Raw genomic sequence first — 24,766 nt, forward strand, 5'->3', positions numbered from 1 at the left:
TATGAAGTGATCTACAATACTCTGGTAGAACAATCCTAGAACATCTGACTAAGTTTTCTCACAGGCAGCAACTTGGTTTTGCATCAGAAAACATGGAATAAATAGATAGTTTGCCAAGGCAGTGTCAGTAGCATTGACCTCTAGAAATATCATTAAAGCAATGCAAAGTCTACGTTCAGTCCACTGCAAAAGCTGAGGAAACAGCTTGTAAAATGATGAATTCTTGGGAACTTTGGCCGGCTTGTTTGCCTTTCTAACTTTCTAAGGAAAGAAGATCCATGGGGTTTGAGTAGGACAGAAAGGTCACAAACTTTTGGAGCATGTACATTAGTAAAAAATGTTTACTGATTCTTTTTTTATTACTATTATTATTTTCCCCCTGAGACCTGTTTGGAGATTTAAAATCAGAGATAAATTACTTGTATGCCTTTGTGGTGGGTTGAAAATTCCCCCCAGTATTAAATTTGCCAGACCAGCTCAGTTGGAAGCAAATGAAAGCTGTATTTAGAAGGAAACCTACAATCTACAATGAAATGAATATGTACAAAATATACAATATTTACAATATTTACAGGTATTTACAATTAATGAACAGCACAAGGACCCCCCTGGTCAAAGACCAAGAGAAACCAATAGCTTCTCCCTCCCTGCCCCCCCCTTTACCCCCCTGTACACAAAGGTACAAGAGACAGAGCACAGAACTTAGCCAAAACAGTGCAGCCAAGGTGAAGCAGAAGCCACCAGAAGCACAAAGTTAGTATCTCCCAGCCCAAGGAAGTGAGAAGAGAGAGAAATTGTTTTGCACTCTAAATCTTATGTTAGATAACTCTCCAATGGGATTGTTTAGAACTATCATTACTTTCCTTTTTATACCCAGTAGTGATTTATTTACATGTTACCACTTTCTCTTCAAGACCTGTGAAAAATTTTAAAGGCATAGCCTAAAACTACCAGAGTCTTGTAAAATGTCTCTAAGTGTTAAAACCCAGGATATACTAGAAAAGACAACATGAGAAAGACCCAGAAAAGGTACGATTAAAGTGAGGAGTTCAGTATTTTAAATTCCTAGTATTATAAGTCTGTCTCAAAATTATGACTAAAAGCATGTGATTGAAAAGATGCTGACAATAATGCTTACGTTGAAAAGTCGTGGACATGAATTTTAAGCATTCCAAATCATCTGAAAAAAAACTTGATTGGGCTAAACTAAGGTACACTATTTAGCACATTTCACAATCAGAGCTTAAGGGGGAATTTTGTGTGAATAAATATCTTTGGAATTGGAATATGGTTATCTAGATGCCTTAAATCTGATCCCTCTCCTTATGGTACCCGCTCATGACCAGTATTCTTAGTGATCATGACAGAATGAATATTGTGTAACCGAAGTCATGCAACAGTTTGGCTCATGCAAATTCATTAAATGACCTCAATGACCATTCCATATATATGTGTGTGTGTATATATATATATATAAATATTGTTTACTTATTTCTATTTGGATTTGTCAAAACAATCTGATAGTTTTTTCACAATTAATAACCTGTGGATTTCATCAAATGATTTCTAGCTGTAATTTCGTTTAGATCAAGATCCTGAGGGAAGGGAGAGATGTGCATACAAATTACTGTGCTGTTTGTCAGCCCCACTGAAGGTGTTGGTTTTGAACTAACCTCTGAGGGAAACATAAAATAATACCCTCGCAATTCGACATGCAAATAAAAACAAAGAATAAGGTTTCTTCTTTTCCCTGGAAACCCAGAGGTTTGTATTGTTGAAAATGTTCAAGGAAAAAAAGTATGATACATGAGACAAGTACTGTCTGTTTTTGACAAAATAACTTCTTTTAAAAAGGAGATGCTTTTTTCTTAACACTTTACAAAGGAAGACAGAAAGTCAAAAGTACTGAATAATGTACAAGATTATTTTTTTTTCATGCATCTTCTGGGAAGGCTGGCTAGGTGAGGTGCTCTGCTAAGTCTACTACTCATGAATAAAGAAGAACTGTTTGGGATGACAGTTAATGGCAGCCTGTGCTGCAGTGACCAGGAAATGATGGATTTTAAGATATGGAGGGAAGTGGCAGAACAAAACCCTTGGTTTTCACAGTGTTTCACCTTATTTAAGGAACTGGATCATGGGATCCCATGGGAGATTGCCCTTCAGGGCAATTGGTTAATTATCAAGGGCAACCACCAACAAAGCACAACAAATGACACCTTCTAGTGGACAAGAAAATGAGCAGGTGTGTCAGAAGGCCATCTTAGTTAAACACTGAACCCTGACCAGGCTGAAATGTCTAAAAATTGTATGAGAGGTGGAAACAGGGGCAGACTGTTAAAGGGAGCCCTGCTTGCAGACATAAGAATGTAATGAGGGAAGCCATGACTTGGATGGAGATAAAGCTGACAAGGAGACATCAAGGTCTTCTACAGGTACCACTGCTGAATGGGGTAACCTTGTGGTGGGCTACGCAATACTTCTTCTCTCAGTCTTTTCTGGGAAGATCTACTTTCTAGCTTTACAGGTTTCTGGGCCTAGTAGCAAAGTCTGTGAGAGAAAGGTACTTAGGCTGAAGATGAGAAGAAAGTTCTTCCCAGAGGGAGTTGTTAGCCTTTGGAATGGGCTACCCTCCTCCACCATGAGGTGGTGGAGTCACCATCCCTGGAGGTGTTCAAGAGGGGATTGGGTGTGGCACTTGGTGCCGTGGTCTGGTAGTCATGAGTTGTTGGGTGACAGGTTGGACTTGATTCTCTTTGAGGTCTTTTCCAACCTTGTTGATTCTCAGATTCTGTGATTCTATACTGTTTCATGCACTCACAGTCCACTGAAAACTTACATTAAGGGCTATACTGAAAAAGTTTCCCAGTATTTCCACACAATATCTCAAAGCCTTTTTTGAAATTTTATGGCCCATTAGAGTGCTTGCCACGAGGTGTGTTGGGTAAATACCCTTTGTCAGCAATTATAGTGCTTCAGAGACTAGGCAGACACTGTGGAGAACAGAGGACATTTTGAAAGCAGCCTCAAAAAAACCCTAAAATAGCTAAAACAACAAAAAAAAAATCACTTCATGAATCCTTCTAGCAGAGTGAAAACAATTAGTTATGAATTATTTCAGCCAGCAATTTAAAAACAAGAGACTGAAGATAGCTGCAGATTTCAGCTTCAACGAGATTGCCTGTTGAAGACAGTATTTTTTTTTTTATTTTTTATTATTTTTTACAAATGAGATCAAACAATATTTTGCAGAATTCTTTTCCCTATTTAAATGGATTCTACTCCACAGTTCTTTCATCTTTTTCACTAGCAGATCTCCAGCTGGCCTGGGAGGCTTATCACCTCTATCTGGTTATTAACAGTCCATTTGCTTAAGTACCTACCATAATTACTTTGTATGGTTCCTCTGAGAGACACTTCATTTAAGGAACTCTAGGAAAAGTTCTGGTCTGACTGACAACCACAGTCACATATCTGCCACCTGCTAGCATCTCTTAAGCCAAGATAAGTTTGTGGGAGAGAAATCTTGCACTTGTCTGTATTTTAAAGATTTTATTTCCCAGATCTTCACATTATCCATTCCCTTTTAAAACTGCCTTTTTCTTTTTTTTCCCCCTCTTTTTTTCCAGATGTAGCTCTTTACATAGTATCAGCACTGTATTCTGGTACCAGCTCCTGTTCTAAATTTTGTAGACGGCATACCGTGCAGCACACGTAAACCAGAGGGATTGCAAGGACTGAATTTAGAATCAGAGCAGCCAGAAAAATGCAGTGAATAAAGATCCATAAAGCCTCCTAAAAAAAAAACACCAACACCAACAAAAAAAAAAAAACCAAACTCAAACAAACAAAAAAACACAAAATGGCTGTACTATGTAGCACAAATCTGAAGTACGATGTAAGATACAGTTCTGCATGTTGATGAGGAGAGGCTGAGGGAGCTGGGATTGTTTAGCCTGGAGAAGAGGAGACTCAGGGGTGACCTCATTGCCCTCTACAACTACCTGAAAGGTGGTTGTAGCCAGGAAGGGGTTGGCCTATTCTCCCAGGCAACCAGCACCAGAACAAGGGGACACAGCCTCAAGCTGCGCCAGGGGAGGTTTAGACTCGAGGTGAGGAGGAAGTTCTTCACCGAGCGAGTAATTCGTCATTGGAGCTGGTTGCCCAGGGAGGTGGTTGAGTCATCGACCCTGGAGGCGTTCAAGGGGAGATTGGATGTGGCACTTGGTGCCATGGTCTAGTCATGGGGTCTGTGTTGATAGGTTGGACTCGATGATCCTCGAGGTCCTTTCCAACCTAAGTGATACTGTGATACTGTGATTTTTGCTAGCCTGCAGAAGCTAGCTGTTTCTTTACAGGCAGCACAGGTGTCTGGCTTCACCTTGGCGTGTTCACATAACTACATTGCCTTTTCAAACTCTTGAAGCTCCATAGGCAAGAGAATAATATGTACAATTATTCTTTAGAATAATTAGAGCTCATAGCAAAATATAATCTTTAACATGTCATGTTAGTGATTTTATTTCCTGGTTGTTATTTTAACTTCATTTCCTTTAAAATTTACCTGAAATGTACAGTGAAAAGAAACAATGATATCCTTTTTTATCCCATTTAAACAAGCACACCTTTCATAAGGTTTGAATCATAGCCCTGAAACAATTTCTTTGATAAAGTTGGGACCGGGTGTAATGGTTCAGTGCAAAGGCTAGCCTGTTTCCCCAGAAGTGAGGGGAGAAGCAACACACAAAATTCAGGGTTGAGACAAAGAGTTTAATATAACATAAGATATAATAATAACAAATGCTTAATTACCCTAGCTAATAATCTAAGTAATCTAATAATACAATGCATGATTACCTTAACCTGTTTGCAGAAGAAGTAGAGAGAAATACAGTGGAAAAACAGCATAAAGCAGAAAACCAAAACCAGCAGCGACCTGACTCCCACCTGTTCTGCCACCATGCCTGCAGAAAAAAAAATGATTAAAAAATTGTCTTCTATGGAGTCTTTTCATAGATTTGCCTTGAGTTTTGCATTTGTAAAAAACCTTGAGTACCTAATGAGAGTACTTAAGTCTGTGCCCAGACACAAACTTCCCTGAAATAATGTTGTCCAGGAATTCAGGCTTTATAGGCTCAAATTAGTACAACAGAGAGCATGAGACTGAAAACTGTGTTTGAGAATGTAAATATGATTATAAAGAATGACAGGTAGACTTTTCCTTTTTGAATAAAATGTTTCAGTAGTTAAAATGTTGCTATGTCTCAAAACTCTCTTCCTGAGTGAAAATGTCATACAAATCATATCAAAGACAATGGACTCAGTGTACTTGACTACAAAAACTATGTTTCAGAATCCATGTTTCTATTTTTCTGCTTGTGTTCCCAAAAACAATTAGAAAACAACCCCAACAAAAACAAACAAACAAACACCCCAAACCAACTAAACCTCAAAATCAAAATGAAAACACACAGCTACACTCTGTTAGGTTCAATAGATTCACTGAATGATTTCTGAATGTCATTCAAATGCTGTTTTTCATAGGAGAATGCAATAGGATATTTACTTATCAGATGTGACCATAATGATTATAGTCATTAAAAGAAAACAAAAAACAAACCACAACACAACAAAAAAAAAACCTAGCTTCATGCCCAGATTAGCCAATATGAAACGTGATGAATGTTCTTGTTCAGTCATTTTAATGCACCACAGAATAAGCACAGTAGATCTCAGTCTTTTGACCATCATTCTTTCCCATTTATGTCTTAAATCAGTCAAATAACTATAGCACATTGAAAAATAGTGTGGATGAAGAAATAGTACACCTGTCAGGATAGAAATGTGCTATAAAAATGGCCTTCAGCAGGGCATTATATAATTTGTACCTCTTTTGTAAGCCTTTTCTTGATAGTTCTAGAAATAGGAGTTTACACTCAAGAGTGACAGAAGTTGAACTGGAGAGGTGTGAACGACATCACTATGGCAACACTAAATGCTGAGTAACATGACAAGGCAGGTGAGACCCTTGTGGATCATCAAATGCCAACCTGGCTATTGTAACAAATGGTAATTGGTTAAATTATTAAGCATCCTATTGCTTATCCCACAGTAACTAAATGGCCCTGCAGTTGCTATGTAATTACTGAATGATGGGTAGTATGTTTTCTCCTTGTGATTTTTGTAGTCTGTCGCCATAATAGGAAGAGAGTCTAAAGCTTTCTTACCAGTCATAGGACTTTTAAGATGCTGAATGCCTTTGATTCATTGATTTCATAATGAAGTTGGTATGTTGAACACTTTAAGGCTTGGTCATCAGGGTACTATAAAGTATTGATGCCACAGGAAACTGGCCTTTTGGTTAAAGGTCTGAACTGAGATTTAAGCTTTGTTTACATTCTCTGGTAAACCCAACAGAGAGTCTGGGTTTGTGAAACATATATTCAGATATCATATACTCAGATTACTAAAGAATAGAATAGAATAGACCAGACCAGGTTGGAAGAGACCTTCAAGATCATCACATCCAACCCATCAACCAGTCCAACCCACCTAAACAACTAAACCTTGGCACCAAGCACCCCATCCAGTCTCCTGAACACCTCCCATGATGGTGACTCCACCACCTCCCCGGGCAGCCACTTCCAATGGGCAATCACCCTCTCTGTGTAGAACTTCTTCCTAAAAAAGGTCTTATTGCAGCTTTGTAGGTCCCATGGTGAGTGGTTAAGTTTGTCCACTTTATTCAGCTCTGTCTGACTCTGAATGGCTGCTGAGATGCAGCCAAGAGTCAAGTTTGAGAGATGCTCTTAATTTCCTCTGAGCCATTAGGTGCCATTTCTCTGCCGAAATTAAAGCCCAGTGCACGTATCTTCCTTTCTTTGTTGCTGAAGTGGCAAGTTTGCATTGGGAAATCAATGCTGTTAACCATTGCCTCTCATAGCCATAAAGGAGGAGTGCAATCCTGTGTTCACACTCGATTTTGGCTATGAAGTTTCAGCTAACAGCTACACCTTCTGCTTTGAGACTGAAACTATAGTTTACCTCTTTTTCAGTATCTTGAGGCAACTCCAGTATGAACTGAGTGTTTTCTGAGCTCACTGCTCAATGCTAACAGAATTTTGTTCTTAATAAAGGAAATGGGGAACTTGGCAGTCTTAACTCTGTTTCCTTGTTGGCCACCGCCTCAGTCTACAGGCGCTCAAGTCTGATTCTGAACACAGAACAATAGATTTGTTAGGTTAAATCTTCTGGATCAGATTAGATTTGATCTTTCTTATAAACATAGACTAAGGAAATATGGATTCACTTTTGGGTTTGGCTGCTAACTTAGTAAGTGAACTTGAATAAGTCTTTTTCTGTGTTTCCACATTCCATCTGTAAGTCTTGTATAACACTTTCTTTTCTTATGCTTTGCCTAGCTACTCTGTTTACACTGGGATGTCAGGGTCAGTGGGAGGTTGTTTTTGTTGTGTATTTTTTTTCCAGAGATGGCTCATTAGATGTTTGGGGCTGCCCAAGTAATATCATAATATCTTGAATTTTGGTATCAGAACACACAGCTCATTCTAGCTGTCTGCTTTATACCCAATGGCATCCTGGCTCGTATTAGAAATACTGTGTCCAGCAGGAGTATGGCCAATGTGTATGTATTGTTGCTGACTTCAGCAGCATCCAGAGTCATAGTGTGAGTGGTTATCAATTGATGAAAAAATCTGTTTCACAGAATCACAGAGTCATACAGGCCAGAAATTACCTCCGACATCAAGTCCAGCCATTTCACCCACTCTGCCAAGTCTGTCACTACACCATGTCCCAAAGTTCCTGATCTGTATGGCTTTTAAACATGTTTCTTAAGTTGCAGACGTCACAGAGTTCACAATCTTTAAGGAACGCTAGGGAAAGGCTGTGGAATAAAAGTCATTCTTGTAGTTTGGCAGTTCTGATCAAGAAAAATCAGAGAAGTCAATAGAGGTGAATATTACCTTTTTCTGGTTTGGACTGTGGTGAATTGTCAGTATCTGTATTACAGACTAGGGCTGAAGTCAGGGCTACAAGGCACAGCCTGTGGATGAGTTCAGGCAAAAGTACTCACACAGACTTGGAGTGGCTAACAGGAATTCTGGACAGAATTAATTCTCTTGGCAAATGCTAAAGTTGATTATAAGATTAGAGTTAGCCTTCTGGAGCCTAAGTGTCTTCCAGTTATAATTGTAGTTGAATTTTGGAAGATGTTGTGTAGTAAGCGATAGCTAGTATTGCCTATGTTTGTATTTCAGGTATTTGTGGGTAGCTAATTTGTATTCAAGTAGCATCTTTCAGTTAGGTTTGGAATCTAAAGAATGAAAGGACACAGAAGTGGAATTGGTGAATTCAGAAGGTCCTGTAAGAGAAGACAGTACTTCTTTTAACAGAAATGGATTCCTTCACTTTAAATTTAGGAGTACAGGCTAAGGTACATGCAAGCTGATTTTGAGAGATGTGCATTGGCACTTATTTTAAAGTGAATAAGTAAAATGAAACTAAATCCCATAGTGAGTTTAAAGATTCTGTTCCTGCATTGCACTCCAGTCTTGTGTTCCTTGTGTCTGGAATGACTATGGGTGAGAGGGTAAGGGCTGGAAATGGGCTCAAAGCCCATAGTTTTCTGTAGGTCTAAATGCCCGATCACTACATGCAAAGCAGCAAAGGGTTTCCTGTTCTTTGGAGATGGCTAGGTTAGAATTATGGTTGCTTAGAATGATTGCTATAATTTGATTGGGGTGTGTGTGTGTGTGTGTGTGTGTGTGTTTGGTTGTTTGGTTTTTTTTGTTTGTTTTGGTCTTGTTGGTTGGTTGGTTGTGGGGTTTGTTTGTTTGTTTGTTTAAAGAGAAGTTAATAAAAGATAAGCAAAGGACAAGTGTCAAAAAGTGCTACTACTTAATTTGTGGACCAACACTTCTAAAACCAAGCCTAGGGTTCACAGGCTTATATCTAAAGATCATGGATTTTAGCTGATTTTCATCTGGACATCTGACAAACTGAGGCTAGGTGTCAGTATTTTCAGTATTTCGTTATTTGAATTACACACACGAGTGTGTTCTCCATGTTTAAGTGTACGACTGCAGTTACAGTGAAGATTCATGTTACAGTTAAGAATGACTTCAAACAGATGGCTGATGGAGTGATCCTCTTAGATAAGAGGATCTTATCTGCAGAGATCAGACACGTGAATGGTTTCCACTTTAGTCAGATGATGATTATTTCCCATCTTTCCATTCAAGGGAAAGGTGAAATTCAGGGCTGTACATGAGCAAAGTCTGGGGTTGTGAAAACTTTACCATTACCAATTTCAATCAGACTAACATAAAAAAAATAAGGGCACCTCTCCTGAATCTGAACTCTTATGTTCCTGATTATAATTATATATAAAGAAGCATGTATTTTCAAGTGGGCTTGCCTCTTTAAATTTTAGAAAAGTTGAGCTTGTATGTTCTCAGGAGTATGATTTCCCCTGATTTCTGTCAGATCTGCACATTTTACTTCAGATTGGTGTGTCTCAGTTCAACTTATTCTTGACATTACATTTAGCAGTGTTTTCCTGAAATTTCTCATATTTATGGATGGCCTAGGGGTGCAGAGAGAAAAGGTTCTAGAGATGGCATTATGCCTGTGCTTTTTCCCAGTCTAATGTTTATAGATGTAGTGGTGTGATGGTTTAGCCCATTTAGTTGGACAGCGCTAACAACACAAGATGTCTGTGGTGCAGTGGTGCATATACTTCTTTCTGATAGAGTTTGGCTCTGCCACTTGTATCTCCCATGTGAGAATTTAAAGTATCAGTTTATAAGGCAGGAATATGTTCCATTCCCATGAAATAATTAAACATTCATTAGACTGAAAAGGTAAACAAGAAGGAACTTTATGATCCGGTGTTTGGGATATTAGTGTGGAGACAGGTGCATGAATCTCTACCTGATGCTTCTATGAATATTTAATATAAAATACTGAGATATTTGGGAGAGCAGGAACTAGAACTGGAACCCTGCACTTCCTCTGCCTTCCACTATTACCTTCCTAACCAGCAGACCATGGAGTGTTCTTTCTTTAACTGCAAATATGAAATTGGAGTAATTGTGTCATATAAACTGTATCTTTATAACTTGAAAAATTACTTGTGGCTTGGACATAAATTTTCACATTCTGAGACAGAACAGTAATTATTAGTCTTAGAAACCCTACTTCTCCTAACTTCTGAGGAAGTATTCCCAGCACTGTTTTATTCAGGTGCAGACAGTTAATAGTGTATGGCTGTGTCTCTGTAAAGTCTGAGTAGGCTATGACAATGCCCACCACAACAGAGCCTACATACAGAGGAATTAGAGGAACATCTACTTCGTGAATTCTTACAAGGCATAGACATTTTAGACTGTTAGTTGCTATCACAGTGGTAAGCAGTGTTAATGTACTTAGTAGAAGGCTTTTTCTTTTTAGAGCATTAGTGGTAGAATTATAGGGACCTTTGACCTTCAGGGATTTGGAGCAGGTGACAGGAATTAAAGGCACAAATCTTACGCACCGTAGTGGCACCTAGACAGGATAAAAAGACAATTTATTTATTTATATTTAAGCAGATGTGAATATATGCAAGTACAGAATTACAGAATTATCATACCTTTTTTTTTTGTTAAACCTGTTTCAGCCTCCAGGGTATCTAACAAAAATGCTTGTAGTAAGTAAACCCAGGAAATAGGAGTCAGCTAACACAGTATATTAAGGGGATGTCAGTAAAGAACCCTTTCACAATTTCTAACTTTTCTCCTGTTAGGGTAATTATGGAAATGTCTTGAAACTGTGATTACACATTGAGATGATGAGCTGAACAAATTAGCAAACAAGTTAAAAAGGCGAGGAGGCACACCAGACCTGCTCCCTTCATTTCTACCTCAGTTTCTGGACATTTATGTGATGTGTTAAAGAGGAAATATATTTTCTACTTGCCGTGCTGAATACATGCAGATGTAATAAAGATATTTCTAGTGCCTCATGCACATCTATCATGATATCATTTGGCATCCTATCAATGGAAGAAGAAAATATCAAATGACTGAAGTAATTATGCTCCAGTATTACAAGGCAGAATATTTATGCTCACGACAAGGCTTGTTATTAGAGAGCAGAGTAGCATTTGAATTCTTGATGTGGAGATGTTTCTGAAAAAAAAAAGGCAAAAAGCATCTCCTGACCTATTTTGAAGTCAGAGACTGCAATTTGGCATCTATTAGTAAATATAAGAGGATGTCCTCGAGTTAAACTCTATAATAATAAATTAAAAGATGGAATGTATAATAGATTCCTCTTGTCTTCAACATCAAAATGCAGCACTAGTGATTAGATGAGTCTGAAGTTCAGCAATAACAAAAACATCTTGTTTATACATTAATATGAATCAAAATCTCTCAAACTTAATTTCAAAAAAATATTTTCATATGTATTTATCATTAGCTGTCAGGACTTCTATTTTGTACACTTCTGTAAGGACACAGAACTATGAAAACTTACTGTTTGGGGTTTTTTACGTTCCAGAGTTGAAAATACTTTCCTTTCAAAGGGACGTGTCTTAAAACACGCAGAATCTTCAAAGAAAATTTCCAAAGAAATGCTGTTTGTTTACGGTGTTGCAGTTTCTTTAAGCAAATATATTTATGGTATGGAGATGGTGAAGGTTTTGCTCACAGATTTGTATTTTTGAAAAAGAAACCAACTTCTTCTGACTGTCAATATTGTACATTGCAGACTGCGAAAATCAAAAGATCCGACTTTCCAGAGCGATTCAATTGACATTTCCTTTCCACACTCTAGACTTCCAAAATGTTAAGAGTATTGATTAAACATCTGGTATTTTGGTAGGTTTCCCATATCTTTAAAAGAACAGCTCTCAAATGGTTTGGAGACTCCAAAGGCTCCCAAAAAAAAATAGTATTTTTTTTTTTAAGCGTGCTGTTTCTCATTTTAGCATAATTGAACAGATTTTTTTGGGGGGGAGAAAAACTTATGGAAAGTTTTATAGATGATGTGTTCTGCAGTTGTGTGTATATAAATTAAATAAATACTCCAAGTGGCATCTCTTTTAATTTTAGATTGTCATCCCTTTGTGAATTTGCTGTGGCTGAAAGGAGAAGACTTCTCTGTCTTCTGTTTGAGGAATCATAGAATCAAATATGTCCATAAGTTGCTGCCATTATTTAAGGAGTCCCTTAAGAGATTGGGTTCATGGGTATGTAACAATTCTTCTCTCTCCTAAGCAAAGCCAGTAGTAGATGCCTACAAATAAATTAAGAAGGGCCAGTACAGAGTGATGTTTTAATTTATATTCTCCCACCTTAAAGCAGTCAGCAATATTGGACTGCCCTGAGATGCAAGGACTGTCTGACTTACTAATGGAGTTATACTCCATGACCTTCTCCAATCTATTTTTGCATGTGTTTATCCTTTTGGCCTCCACAATATCTTGTGGCAATGAGTTTCACAGTATGATTATGTACTGTATGGAAATGCATTCTGACTTATTTTAAATCTCCCACCTGGTTATTTTCTAGGGTGTTCCTTCATTCTTGGGTTTCTTGAAACAGGAAATAATTGTTTCCTCTTCACTTTTCCCACATAATTCATGTTTCTGTAAACCTCTATTATAAGCTATCTTTTTTCCCCCCCAACTAAAAAAAATCTCTTACATGCTACAGAAAATATTTTAATCTTTCTTTACAACCTTAGTGACCTTTCTATTTCTACAGGAGCTTCAAATTTCTATGCATTGTGTGTGTTTTTAGTTTGTTCTTCTAGATAAGAATAATTTGGGAGAAAATGAGAAAGGACTGGAGTGAAAAAGGAAAGGCCCTCCCAACTTCTACTTTTCTACTTTTCCACTCTTTTAAAGGCTTTTTAAATATTATTTAAGAAAATTTGTATTCTTTCTGGAAGGTGGAGAAGGCACTTGCTTATCCCTGCAAATATTTATGTGAGTTAAAAATACAAAATAATAGCCAAAAGTTTTAAACAAGTCAATATTGTCTGGAATTCCATTGCCGTGAGTGAACTGAATTATGTTGCTATTGCAGTGAGATTTTTTTCCCCCCCCAGTTTAAACAGTGACATGTTTCAAATTGGCTTCAGTGGGGCCAGATCTCACTGTGGGACATTTATAAAACATTTCAGTTTCTACCATTGTAAATCAGTTGAGTAAAATTTGGGAAATGCTTAAGCTGCTGATGTGCTACTGCAGCTTTCTTGTCATCACTCAGATTTATCTCTTGTATTTCACGGTTTGGACCGTAGATACATAGATGATGCAATCTAAGGAAGGATCCTTAGAAAAGAAGTTGTATTTCCTGTTTGATTTTATTGTGAAAAGAGAAGATTTTTCATGAGAACAAAAAACTTCAGACTTCAGATTATGCTTTAATAAATTCTAAGCTTATTACCAGAGTCTTATGTTCTCAGGAAGGGTGGTAAAAGATTTCCGTCTGTAAAAATTCCCTCTCCCCTTGAATGTTTAGCATTCACTTAGCACGCTTTCTCAGCTGTTCAATGTGTAACTTTATTTATGGATGAAAGCCACCACTGCATAGTTCTTCAGCTGCTCTTAAAGTCTGAGGACTGCATGAATTTCAAAATGGATACATCTCATAAGCGCCAAGTCTCAATTTTTAACTCAAGATTCCTTTCTCAACAAACCTTTAACCACTCAACCCTCAGCAGTCTGGTTTCTGTCTCAACATACAGGTCAGGAAGTAGTGAAAGGACAGGTCAGATACATGAGCTGTACTGCTCCAGATACAAACTTATCTCTCTCTGTTTTTTGGCTAATGTAATTGAATAGCCAGTAAAGGAAGCACCTTTCAAGATGGGCAACAAAGAGATGAAACTCACATTGAAACTTAGTTAATCAATAGGACTTCCCCACCCCCACCCCCCATCTTTCTAGGTCAACACTATGAAATGTGAGACAGGGAACAAGCAGAAACTTGAAGAAATTTGATAACAAGGTAATTTTTATATTCCTAATGATCTTAGTGTTGCTCACAGAATTAGGAAGACTAGCTATATAAGTAAGGACTACTTTAAAATATTTACTGTGACATTTGTCCATCCAATTTAATTTTTTTAAATCAAAATTCTCTATTTGTGAAACAGAAATCTCTTGATTTTTCAATATTTGTCATGCAAAACGTTAATGTGTTTTTACTGATGAAAATACATATTTTGATTTTACGCCTTGAGTGAATCTCATTGTGCATATTTTAAACATTTATATTGATACAGTCATGGCATTATATATATTACCATTGTTTAATCAACTGTAAGTGCAACGGCAGTGGCAACATTATCGTATGTAAAAAGCTTTCTTGCTGGGTTCATGAAGAATGGATGATCTGAGATACAAAATTGTTTCCAGAGAGCCAGGTGTGTGTTTTTAGAGTCTGTGTATTTCTTCCTTATTTATTACAATTTTCATAGAATCATAGAATCAATAAGGTTGGAAAAGACCTCAGAGATCATCAAGTCCAACCTCTCACCCAACATTTTACAAGTTCTTTCAAATCTGCTGAGAGAAAGGGAATCAGAGCTTTTATTAGTAAGAGCACTCATGTACCTTATGTTCTAACGTGGCTATGTGTTTCTGAAATGCTGCATATAGCTCTCTGCAAAGCTCAAAGATAACCTGTAGCTAAAACCAACAAGAAATCAAAGTTTGAAGCATTTTGAAGAAGACATTGGGAAAATGTTGATAATTTATGCAGAGTAAAATGAGCATATACTTTAGAGAAGGATAAATTGTTTTTGACAGAATTTAGCATCAGTAGCACTGCTGAAGTTGCTCTGGATAAGTAATCATTGCAGATATTTTCAAGGTTGATTCCAAAGCTCATTAATTTCTTTCCTTTGTCTCCAAAGAGTTTTGGATTGAGTTCTTACTGAAAAGAGATTGAAAGCAAGAGTTCTGGGACAGCAAAGAACTTTCAGTAGTTTTGATTTTTGCTTGCTTAATTCCAACTCATTAATCTCTTCTAGATCGTGACTTCTGGGAAAGGTAAGAAAACTGCCATGACTCAGCTCACTAGAGAAAGTGAGAGTGGTTAAGGCAGCTAAGAGAAATGTGGAGTATTATTACTACCAATAGACTACTCTCTTGTTCTTTCAATTTCACTCCAAGAACTAAATGGATCCTTCAAAATCTGGCTAGCTACCAAGGACACAATGAAACATCTGTGCACCAGATGCATAGAGCATTATATCCAGCTGTGTTACTGCAGCTACATCTGCAGAACACTGCATATATGAACTGCCATGGCCAGGAGGCTTTGGGAATTCTATCTATAGGAATTAAAGCTTGTAACAGAAGTAGAAGTAGTGGGTATTTTGATTTCAACTTTTTTATGTCTTCTTTTACCTCTCTATATTTCTTAAATGAGTTGGGTTTAAGTTTGAATTAATGGAGGGAAATATGTGAATTTTTTTGCCAGTGGAGACCTTATTTCAAGCTGTAATAAAATACAAGGATAATAGTTTCATATCATCTTTATTCTCATTTTGAAGTTGTATTTTTCTCTTAGAAAATACGTAATGGAAGTAGTCAGAAAAATAGTATTTTCTTCATTTGGAACTGGTCAAGTCCTGTATATTAGCTGAGGAAAATGGAAGAGAGCATTTCTTCCAGAGGCCACCACAATTTCCAGAAGAATTTGAGAATTTCTGTTTGATGTGCTGAATCATTGAGTTTTTGTCAGTAGGATATATTGTAGGTTGCCCTACCAAATACTCAGGAGCATATTCGGGTTGTCTTGCTACCTAAAATAGAAAAGCTGTGTAATTAGTTGCAAGATTTGTTTATATGTGTTTCCCTACTTTCCTTTTCCATTGCCCACAGGAATCTGTTGCATTTGTCATGAAAGCATAGGAAAAAAGTACTGTATTTGTGGATCTTGATTTCTCCTTCCTAACAGTACAACTCTGCCTTGATAGGGAAAGTGTTAGCAAGTTAGCAAATGGAAATGAATTTAGTTTATTTTTCCTCAAAAAGGAGCAGAAGCAGCACTTGGTAGAGGTTGATTAATCACAGTGGCTACTCTTTTGAGCTGGCCATACTCTTTGTGGGTTTAGGTATTAAGGTATTGAAACAATTTTGGTGTGAGTTTGGGTGATGAGGAATTTTCACCCAAGAATCTCACTTAGCTACTCCTTAAAAATAGCAATCGATGGCTGTTTAGGAAGTTAATTTGTCGTACTGTAAATTCTCTGTGTTTTCTGTATCCATGGTTATTCTTTGCCAGATTTGCAGGCATTTTAATCATCTTGTCAGAACTGGAAAGGGATTCTTGATGTTTCACATGATTTTCATTCTTCCTGTTCACATGTGAAATACCCATGTGTAAGGTAGGTGTCATGAATCTTACATGTTGACAGGATTTTGTCAGAGCTCATCGTAGTTCAAAATTTTGCAGCGATCTCTTGTTTTTCATGATGCGGCCTGGTACACCGTTATAATTTACCTACTGTCTTCTTTTCTGGTAAAATTGCTGAAAGATGCTGTACTAGCTTCAGGTGGGAAGATAAAGAATTTGAAAGCAAAGATCAGAGAACACCTACATCTTCCATGATGAAAACCTAAATTAACATGTAATAAAAATAATACAATCATACATTTCTTGTTGTTGCACTTTTTCAGCTGTCGAACTATTAGCCAGGATGCTAAGTCATGAATAATGTTTCTCTCCTTTTTTATTGCCTGCTTGTTACTTACTCACAGTATCATGAGTATATTTCATTTAATTTTCTTCCCTTCTTGTTCTCACAATCTGAGCCCTGCAAATATAATAAACAGAGAAATATCCTGTGTGTGATATGCCAGTGTCAAAAGAGAGTGTAAGCAGTGCATGGTGCTGTTTCTGCAACCCTTATTCAGCTACAGTACACACAACTGAATGTAGTGGGATTATGCAAGTAGTTCAATCTAGTCATATTCTTTCTGAGCTTTTTCTATTTTTTTTTGAAAGCAGTCATTCTGCTACAGGTTTTTCAAAAGAGATTGTTTTCCTATTAAGCAACTTTATTTTCCACAGTCTGTACATGGTGTTTTATATAATAACAGTTAGAGGTCACCTCCCAGAAGTTCTTTGTGTCTAATACATTAGTGTCATGCTGCTCTAAGCATGGGAGTTCTATTTTAAATTGTGGTACATGTTTCTCCTTGTCTTTGCTGCTTTTATTTTTGGCTATGCCATAGCACTGTGATGTGCTATGATTAACATGATGCCCTTGTAATCCAGCATTCTTGCTGGATGTATGATATTTTCCTTTAACACATTTCGTAGAAGGGCAAGTTCTATTTTGCAGAGAGTGTCACTTATTCAGAACTGAAAAAATTAATTTATTTGGTCAAAGGGTCCAAGGTCTTCATTGAAGGGCAGAAAATTTCTTAGCATCTGAATCATTTTGTCAACAAGATTTCAAGGTGTGTATTATTTCTATGCTTTCTAATATTATTTTTTTGGGTTTGCTTTATTCTGCTTTTCTTAAAAATGTACAGAGAGTAAATAAAATAATAAATATCAGAGAAATAAAGATTAAACACAGCATATTCTGTTAAAGCATTTGCTAATTCTTTCCTTGCAACGTAGCAGAGACTAAATGTCATTGCTCCCTAATGAAAGTGAGGCACACGAGCCAGCATGAACTCTGTTGATGCAAGTCTTGACAGAGAAAGTGGCAGCAATAGGTGTAGTGAAGCCATTGTACACTCCTTTAGCTTGAGCAGTTCCTCTTTCTCCTCTGTTACTTCTTTACTTTATTTTTCCTTTTCCAGTGCACATCAATTCCCTGACCCACCTCAAAGCGGTCCCAAAAGGAGTTTTAGCATCACAGCTCAGGAGTGGAACAGCTGTATAACAACTGTTATGTGAAGCAATAATTTCAGCTGGTTTTGCCACCATCTTTCTGCATTGGCAAGTCATATCCTGAGCCGAGGAGCAAATATGAAATAAATGTAATAGATTCAAACGGAGAGAAATATAGGACTTATTTTCAGGAAATTAAGAAATGCTGCCTTTTGTGTAAAAATCAAATGAACTTTTAAAATAAGTTAAATAAATTAAGGTTGGATTGTTGGGTTTTTTTCTTTTTCTTTTTCCTTTTCAAATCTTGCATCATTGTTTCAGTGCTGTTCCAGGGGGCCTTCTAACATTAACAGCAGGTATTATTCTAACAGTGATTCAAAACTGAACTTGCAACTAATGCTCAAACCAGAAGCATATGTGGTCTAAAACGGAGCAATACTTACTAAGCAAAACGCTCGGGTCCTCTGGTGGAAAATGCAGTACCACTGCAACTAGCAAGGTGGAGGAATTGTATTCTGAGAAAACCACAACTTTGTTCTTGTCTTTTAACTAGGTATTGAAATAAAAACACCCAAAGAAAATAAAAAGAAAAAGAAGTGTTCCAGAATTCCAAAGCATTTTGACTGATTGTTTTATTTCACTGTTAGTGTTTCAATTTCTGCTACTAATAGCATTAGCGTCCAGGTTTATTTCTGTTTGTTTATAATTAAGACATCAAACATTTTATTGATAGATCAGCTTTTGTGAATCACATCTTCTGGTTATTTGTCCTCTAAATCCTGCCTAGCTCTGAGTGATCTGAAGGAGGGAGTACACATGCCTAAACACTTCTGCACAGCTACAAATTTGCCATCCTGATAATTTTGCAAAATCGATCTAATTCCGAAGATGAGCAAAATATTACAGACCAGAATACTAACTTCTTCAACTCTTTGATTAACACATATTTCTAAAAATATGGTTTGAAATTGAGATGACTTTTTTTCCTTCTTCTTCAGAATAAGCGGTGCATATGAACCTGTTATTTGCAGGACTATAAACATCAGGATTAATTTCGATGATTACATGTCAGTTTTCTACCTCATTAAATCTAGTCAGCTAGGAATAGTATTTCTCTTTTCTCTATGGATTTTAATTCTCTCATACAGGCTTTGAAAAAATGTTTTGCCTGTATTTTCAGTTGCTGTCCAGGCTTTTTCTAAGCTGCTATCCAGACTGTAGCAAATTCTTGCTGTGCATTAGAATTTTGTTAACAGCTCTCAGCATAATGTTTCTGATCTACCGGAGCAAAGATTAGGTTTTCTGGACTAGTTCCACCACCTGCTGATCACTTTTCCCAACAGACTCAGAGTTGACATTTTCTACAATTTATTTTTCAACCTGACTCAAACTCTCCAGTGAACTAGTCCTGTCTCTTGCTTAGCACTTTCTCAAATGGCAGACTAAATTTTTCACAGCTCTAAGAACATGCTATGTCACCGTAGGGAACAGGAAAAAAATCAGAATTGTCTGTCAAATCTCTTAAAAGTTTTCTAAATAAAGTCCTTTTCCTCACTGTTTTGACCTTTCCCCCCTTCTTGCACACACACACACACACAAAAAATAGATCTGCAATTGTATATTATGGAAATTTCACCAGAATTAGTAAGCATGCTGTTCGAAAACGTTGGTGCTGTGTGGCAGTGGTGGATCTTTTTAATCTTAGGATGATTCCATCATCTTTCTTTTTTTTTTTTTGTTTTTTTTCCTTGGGCTTTTTCACTTCTCACTTGCTCTTCTCAGAGTGCTCTTGTGTTTACTTTGTACTGATCTTAAGGAATCTTGATGTTGCATGATTATTTGCGGGTTGGCTTTCGCTCTGTAGGCTTGTGTTCCATTCAAGCCACTAAGCTAACTGGCAGCTAGCTCCTCTCTGGGTTTTCACATACTGCTGGGAGGCAGAAAAACCAGTTTTATCCAGACAGCACTGTGAGGATGAGTTACATGAAGCTATTTACCCAGCCTGCTCACAAGAAATTTACATTTCCTGTAAACATGCATTGTCTATTAAAGGCATTTCTAAGACTTAAGAATACTATAGCATTGGAGAGAGTATTTTGCTATTTGGTATGATAAACAGTAGGTCTATTGAAAAAAGCTAGGTTTGAATATGATAGTGTTTTAAACTACATACTTAAATGGATAAAGTGGCTTCTGTCTTATTACAGGAAATCAGAATAAATAGGTTAAATTGAGCAGTCATAATCTTCTAGAAATGGAAAGGGAAATTTTTCTATAGATACTCTTCAGAGTCTTCATATGGATTTATTTTTTTTACTTCACGCTAAATATCATTAAGCTGCTGGTAGCTGCAAATCTTATATGTGAGAATGCAAGATAACTGCTTTTCCCCATCAGTGAAGGCATGTTTTCATTTTTGTTTAATAACAACTTTGATCCTTCTACTGTTGGCAATGGTCATTGAGAAATCCTGACATAAAGAAGGTATCTGCAAGATAAAGTTCTACAAGGGATGATTAGCAGCACTTAAGTTTTCTTTTTGTTGAAAGGAAGAATCCCTGATTGAACAGTGCATTGAATGATATGACAAGCAAGTACTTGATCCCTGTCCAGCTGGAAAGGAATTGTATTCATCAGCAGCTTTTTAGCTAAGGATGTCTTTATATTTTCACTCTTTGTTTGAGTCTCTCCAGATCCTCCCTTTACTTCATGTCAGCACTATATAGTAGGTATGCCAAGTGGTTTTGAAATTTAAATTACAGTCTCTTTTTCAGATGTTATTGGAAAGAACATGTAATTTATAACCACGTGTTAGGAGTACAGGATGTTCATGGTTCACTGCCAATTCTTCTTTTGTAAAGTTAATAAAACTTTCATAAAACACTTATACACTTGTATATTTCATGGTAAAGATTTTTTTATCTCATAGGCTAATGTAAAGATTTATTAAAAACATTTTTTTGTTAAGAGGAGTGTCAATAGTTTGCAGCTGAGTGTAATTTTGAATTCCCAGTAGATGACAGTCTGACTGAAAATGACACTAACAGCTTTGTTGATTTAGCACTAAAAATAAAGGATTCTTTCAAATGATATAAAGCTCTAATACCCTGAGTGTGCTGAAATACACTTGAGACCCTTCAGCAGAGTTTTAGTGAAACGTTCGCCAGCACTATGGATTCCGGTGAACAAGCGTTAGCATGCTTGCTGGCACTGACCCATTGGGCTCCCACCTAAAAATTAATGTGAAGCATTGGGATACTGCACTAAGAGAATCTGATATGTCTAAATATGGGAACCATCATAGCTTTGAATAATGTCATGGATTGTACTTCTGGTAAGACCTTGTGACATCACTGTGACTAAGTTTTTTTTGGTTTCTTTCTTTTTCTTTCTGTTTTTCCTCCCTCAAGAACTGAGCACTTGAAATATTTAATTCAGTAGCAACCCAAAACTACTACCATCTGATAGCTATGAAGAGGTATGTGAAAAGAGCTGATGGTTTTGTGCCAGATTCTGCAGGATGGTTGTTCACTCTCTTTGTGTGATGTGATAATTGATAGCTTTGCTGGCGATCTTGGCAAAGAAACTGAGGATTAAATAGCCCAAGAGATGGAACTTTCCTAGTCTCCTAAGTGAGAAACAGACATGTTGGCCACGCAGCATGGCAGAGTCTGCGCTGCTCCTGCTGTACTATACTGTACTATACATAAATACTGCAAAAGGTTTTCCTCCATCTTAGAATGGTTTTTGTTCAAACTAAGTATATAGAGCTATATGCTATGCATCTTTGTCCCGTTTTAACCCACTTCTCATTTATATTCTGCAATAGATCAGGTACTTTACTGGCAAAAATATTTCCCACATCTTTACAACCATCTACCCTAAGAACCTACATCAATATAAAGTGGGTACAAAGCTTTACATTTCTATAAATAGTTGCACAAAGGAAAGTAAGGATGAGACTCTGCTACAGATATAACATCAGAGCTGGTAACAAGTGAGAGAGCGCACTGGTAAATTTCTTACTTATAGGATCCAATTCCTTGCCCTGCTTTCATGCAAAATCTATAGGCACTGCCTCTCTCAGACAGGAGTTACTACTGAAGAAAAAAATAAAATGAAAAAACAGAATAAATCACTATTTACTCTCAGCTTGCCAACATTTGTTATTTTGTCCATATGTTGTGACTACTGCATTACATTTTTGCTGTCTTTAGTATTTCTTTTAATTTCACTCCTGATCCACAAGTGGCTAAACTTTGAGAACAGAAGGGCTAAAATTACAGACCTGCAAATGGTGGTAATAATAATATCTATAAATGGTAGTTTGAGCTGTGAAAACAGTAGCACTGAATATTGTCAGAAGCAGGGAGATATCTAGAAAAAACTAAGGACTTGTTGTATTTTTCCATTTTATCTTGCCTATGTGATAAAATAGAAATGTAGATCCTTAGAGAATCAATTAGTGTGCATAGAAATAAGTAGGAGGTAATTATATAGAGGGAGTTTAGAACAAAATGGTTGAAAACTGACTGTGTTTATAAGAAAATGTTGAGTGGCTGCTGATTCTTGACCTAGATCACACAGTGGTCACAAATTTGATTTAAATAAGATTAAGTTTTTCAGGCGCATTAAACACGGTTTATATAACACAGCGGCTTTTGACTGGGATTGACTTCCCAACACATTATGTGGGATATATATACACAAAACAGAACATAAGCTTTGTTTCTGAATATGGGCTGGCAAAGCAACTGTACTGTTTTTCTTCTCTAAGCATGGCTTTCCAGATTCAGAAAAGAGAGGAGAGAGGATATTCTCAGTTGTTACACAGGTTGTTGTCTATCCTTACAAACTGCATCATTAAGCAAAGAGCCAGACAGAAACTGAAGGGAGGTTGTAGCCAGGTGGGGGTTGGCCTCTTCTTCCAGGCAGGCAGCACCAGAACAAGAGGACACAGTCTCAAGCTGCACCAGGGGAGGTTTAGGCTGGATGTTAGGATTAGGCTGGATGTTAGGAAGAAGTTCTTCATAGAAAGGGCGATTTGCCATTGGAATGGGCTGCTCGGGGAAGTGATGGAGTCACCATCACTGGAGGTGTTTAGGAAGAGACTGGATGGGATGCTTGGTGCCATGGTTTAGTTGATTAGATAGTGTTGGATGATAGGTTGGACTCGATGATCTCAGTGGTCTTTTCCAACCTGGTTAATTCTATTCTATTCTAAATATCTGAGGGGTGGGTGTCAAGTGGAGGGGGGCAAGCTCTTTTTGGTGGTGCACAGTAATAAGACAAGGAACAGTGGATACAAAATTGAACATAGAAGACTGTACCTCAGCATGAGGAGAAACATCTTTACAGTGAGGGCTGCCCAGCAAGGTTGTGGAGTCTCCTCCTCTGGAGACTCTCAAAACCCACCTGGATGCATTCCTGTGCGGACTACCCTAAGTGATCCTGCTCTGGCAGTGGGATTGGACTCGATGCTCTCTGGAGGTCCCTTCCAACCTCTAATGTACTATGATACTGTAAAATTATTTTAGTCCCATGTAAATGGAACATAATAAACCAAAATTCTGAGGTGTCAAAAAGCAATATCATTAACTGATCAAGAACAATATGGCTGTTCTCTACAAGGAGCTCTGTCATGCTAATTGTGTTCCAATATTGAGGTAACCCTATCCATTTTGAATGTCAAATGTGAAGCATAGTGAGTTTCAGGGTATTTCTACTTCAACAATGATTGTGGCGCAAGGCTTGTTTGATAGCCCTTCACTTAGTGAAACTTTGGGAGAAGATAATACACTTTATTAAATCACCCGAGAAAGCCTGAAAAAAAGAGAGAGCAGCTTTTAGACACACGAGCTCTTCAAAAGGTTTGTTTCAAATTAGTCATTCCAGATCTCACTGTGAACTGAAAACCACATTCTTCCATGACAGTGAATTCTTGATCCTTCTAAACCTCCAAAAGGATAAAGGTGTCTGTGTATCTTTTGAAATTCTTTAACAACTCCATCAGCTTTTCAGAAACATATTTTCTAGGGAAGTCTTCTGTATTATATGAACGTCAATCTGCAGAGGAAATAGAATGACTCTGGTACCATTACTATTAATCTCCCTTAGCATAGTTAGAAAACCTTTGTTAAACTGAAAATTATGTAAAATGTTTGTGGGGGTCTTCTGTTTAACCATAATTTTAATATAGCATTCTTGAAATATGAAAATTCCAGGTAATTATCATTACTGTATTTGCCTTGGATTGTTCTTCTTTTGTGGATAAGAATAAAACTGAAAAGAAAAAAGGTCACAGTTATAAACTGGTGACTATAACTGACTGTCAAACAACCAAAAAAAGAGTAATTTGCATTTCCCTCTGTTTTTCATTCTACTATAATCATAAAAAATTGAAAGAAGAAAAAAAACTTATCAGCTGGTCTGTGCATGTGATAGATCTGCTTCAATAGTATCTTGTGAATAATGAAGTATAAACTACTACAGGTGTTTAGTCTCATGGCATTATTAAACTCTATTGAAGCCTTTTTGTGACAAGAAAAGCTATACATGAGCATTTTGCCTTTATGACATGAACAGACCGATTGCCCATGCACGCTGTGATAAATCTGCACTTGGGCAAAATACTGCTGCTTTCTGAAGTGGTGGTTTCACTGTTCATAAGGGACCAAGGAAGACAAGTGCTACCCTATTGTAGTCTTCAAAGGAAGACTTCCCTGTCATTTCTCTCTCTTTCCGTCTCTCCTGAATGCTGAAGCTCTTTGGAAAGAGATCTGCCACTGGCAGAGCGTTGATGCTTCTCTTCCTTTTACAACAGCACCTCAAGCTCAGCCCTGGAGAAGGCTACATGCTATATTATTTTCATGCAGTGATATCCTCTTCCTAGC

Source organism: Melanerpes formicivorus, unplaced genomic scaffold (genome assembly GCF_026170545.1).
Source record: "Melanerpes formicivorus ecotype bairdi unplaced genomic scaffold, bMelFor1.0.p_v2 SCAF_16, whole genome shotgun sequence".
NCBI lineage: Eukaryota > Metazoa > Chordata > Aves > Piciformes > Picidae > Melanerpes > Melanerpes formicivorus.